General features: G+C 41.4%; 1 protein-coding gene and 1 long non-coding RNA gene across 2 annotated transcripts in view; both read right to left on the bottom strand.

Moving 5' to 3' along the window:
* The window catches only part of PTGER3 (prostaglandin E receptor 3), a 109,791-nt gene that overhangs the window by 23,386 nt on the left and 82,916 nt on the right, over positions 1 to 3,489 (bottom strand). The gene's annotated exons all lie outside the window — the stretch shown is intronic.
* The window catches only part of LOC107185007, a 7,652-nt gene that overhangs the window by 2,902 nt on the left and 1,261 nt on the right, over positions 1 to 3,489 (bottom strand). The window contains exon 2 of the long non-coding RNA XR_001515919.1: positions 1,889 to 1,891. This is a non-coding gene — a long non-coding RNA (uncharacterized LOC107185007). The remainder of the gene's footprint in view (positions 1 to 1,888; positions 1,892 to 3,489) is intronic.

Raw genomic sequence — 3,489 nt, 5'->3', positions numbered from 1 at the left:
TACTAAGACAGACAGCATGCAGATAAACAATCATAAGGCAGTAAGCATATAAACCAATTCCAAGAATGTTGCTAAAGCAAAAATATTTGAAAAAATCAATAAGGACCTAGCTTGCTGTCTCCACCCCCTTAAATTAAAAGGCTTGCACTTGCTCTCACCCTCTCTCTTCTCCCTGGCAAGCAATAGATTCCTGAGGTTTCTGTGGCAGAGGAGCACATCCCTGTGCCCACGTGGCTAATGGACATGTGGGACTCTACCCATGAACTAATAAACTTTAATTCGCACGGATGCTCTCAATAATCTTTGGTTCTGCTAACCGTTTTTGTCTCCGACTTCATTCTTCGATTTCGAGAGACACCGAACTTGGAGTCAACTCCCGACATTTTGGTTTCACGGAGACAAGCCAGGGGACCCTCAGTTGGGGATGTTTGGGTTAAAAGAGGTGGATATTGATTGGGCAGCACAGGTAAAGGAGCAGGGAAGAATAACAAGGATTACTGAACACCATCTGGATACTTAAAGATGCACCCAATTACCTCACTTATTCCTCACAGCAACCCCTTCACTCATCACAGAAATAGTCTTTATGCACCTTTAATGTGCCAGGCACTGTGCTTGGTAGAGACAAGGCTGGACAAGACCAAACCAGTTTCCACCCTCGTGAAACTCATATCTAGTATAGACAACAAACAAAGAAGTAAATAGACAAACAAATTACAAATTAGGATAGGCACCATGGAGGAAACGAGTTGAGGTAGCAAATAATACGAGGAAACTACTTCCTATAGGAAGATCCAGAAAGACTATTTTTGAGAAAGTAACCAAAGGAAGACATCCCAAGAAATAAATAGAGCTGTCCATGCAGGACACAGAAAAACAGCAGGATGGCATGCGCAAAGGCCCTGGGAAGAGAGAGATACTATGTCTAGTGCGTAATGAATGGGGTGGCGGCAAGAGTAAAAGTGGAAAGATCATTAGGAGGCTGTTGGTGTAGCTGAGAGATGAGATTTGCCAGATTTAGAATAGGAGTATTAGAGATAAAGAGAAGTGAACACTATTACTGAATATATATTGGAGGCAGAGATATATTTCCTGGTGGTACTTGCCCATATACTTATTAATATCGCCTGCATAACAGTTGAGAAACAGCCTAAAAATTGGGAAATAAACTAAAACTCCTATAGTAAGTAACTTCCTGATGGGTTATGAATGCTGCCTTCCTCAATCCCTGTCCACTGCATCACACTCCCTGGCTTTATTAATTCAAAATCAATGTTGGTTTTATAGAGTTCTAAAAGTGAAAGCTTTTGGCAGTCTAATGATTTTGAATTATAATTTGCTTTATTAACCAGGACAGCTTATCGATTTTCATTTCGTAAATTCCTAGCTTTATTCCATCTCTAAGAGGCACCCAATCCAAAAAGCTCTCCAGATGCATTTCTTCTGTCCAAAATGTCAACACGCTTTTGCATTTCTTCTAGAAAAGTGCTGTGTTATCGCCAGCAATGAAAAAGTTTGCATTGGCTAATGCAGGAGTCTGTAGCAACTTTGAACCTGAACCGTACACTGCTCTTACCATAAATCTCAACTGGGTTACTTGAGTGACCAACCTGCTTTGTCAGCTTTGCTAACATTATACCTGGTCCTGCCCATGTTTAAAGTGGCCCCAGGGCTAGTAATCTTCCACCTTGCCAAGTAAACCAACACATGGAAAAGGGTTGGAGTCAAAAGCTGAGCTGGAAATTACCCTGCCCTTTTTAAACTCAGAACTTCTGTAGTTAATTTCTTCCCTTTCATTCTGTTTACTGTTGAGACTCTGGGGCGTGTGCTAGTGATGCTCACCAGGGCTTCCATTTCTCCTTTTTCTTGGCTCATGGCAGGATTGTACTTCCTCACGCTCTGTGATTGGGAAGGCACACCATTTGTTCTAGTAGTGTTACAGCTGTGGGCAAACTACAGCCTGCGGGCCGGATCTGGCCCGTTTGAAATGAATAAAACTACTGAAAAAAAAGACCATACCCTTTTATGTAATGATGTTTACTTTGAATTTATATTAGTTCACACAAACACTCCATCCATGCTTTTGTTCCGGCCCTCCCGGTCCAGTTTAAGAACCCATTGTGGTCCTCGAGTCAAAAAGTTTGCCCACCCCTGGGAGCTGCTGGACAACTCCCCCTCCCCCCTGCCTCCTGCTCCTGACTGCTGTACAACCTGGTCTTAGAGAAGCATGATCATCAGAAAGGGAGGAGGTGAGATACAGGTGGACCTGGTTTTAATCATTCTTCGCACCTTACTCCCTCTCTCAGCCTTCTTTTGTTCAACTGTAAAGGAGACAATAGCAGAGTTTGATATAACATTGTAGTATGCCAAGTGCTGAACAGAATGCCAAACGATAGATGATGTTCAATGAAAATAGGTGGTTTTGTGATGGATAACGATAAATACACTAAAAGTCTAGACACCGGTTCTCAACCTCTGGGTCGCGACCCCTTTGGCGGTGGAACAACCTTTTCACAGGGGTCGCCTAAGACCATCCTGCATATCAGATATTTACATTACGATTCATAACAGTAGCAACATTACAGTTATGAAGTAGCAACGAAAATCATTTTATGGTTGGGTCACAACATGAGGAACTGTATTTAAAGGGCCAGAAGGTTGAGAACCACTGGTAGGATATGCTATGGGGCAGAATGGAATCTGAAGAGACTACAGAAATGAGAAAAAAATTGTCATTGATCCCTTCTCACTTCCCTTTTCTCCCTGCACACTTCTTCCTCGACACTGCCCATCCCTCAGTGTACCCTGACGCTGTCTCTCCTCTCCCCACTCCTCTGTCACAGCCGCTCCCAGGAAAGCATGTCTCACTCATGAAAGCACTCATTAAAATAGCTGCATTCTAACAGGATTTAAGTGAAAGGACTAAAGTACCAACATAATGCATATGTTTAAATATTGTAGACATTCTTTGTAAATTTTTAAAAATGTCACTTCTCTTTCCCGTTTGCACCATATGTATTCACATTTTTCTCTGATTCCTGCACCCAAGTAATACACAATCAAGAGGATTTCATTCACTGAATAAGTATAGGAGGAAAGAGAAACAGAGAAGAAAGGAGGGAGGGAGACAAGGAGAGAAAGAAGGAAGAAAGGAAGGGAAAGAAAAAATCCTAGTAAGAAAAACAATTCTAAAATCAGATAGAAATACTTACCTTTCTCTGAATGACCTGATAGTGTTCTAGCAGCAGAGATTGGGAGGTCTTGGAGTTATTCTGTCCTTGTCCTTTTTCTCAGTAAGTACAAGGCGGGGCAACAGTAGGTTTACAAGTTGTGAATTTTCAGAACAAGAGTTTAGTCTTGTATTGCTATTTATTTATTTATTATTTCCATATCAACAACTGCAAACCTACTTTTGCCCACCTTGTATAGAAGAGATGGGAAAAATTTTTATGACACTTCTGATAACATCACTAGAAATTGGTCATTTAT

The sequence above is a fragment of the Myotis davidii genome, unplaced genomic scaffold, assembly GCF_000327345.1.
Source record: "Myotis davidii unplaced genomic scaffold, ASM32734v1 scaffold128, whole genome shotgun sequence".
NCBI lineage: Eukaryota > Metazoa > Chordata > Mammalia > Chiroptera > Vespertilionidae > Myotis > Myotis davidii.
This window is presented reverse-complemented; position numbering and strand designations above follow the sequence as displayed.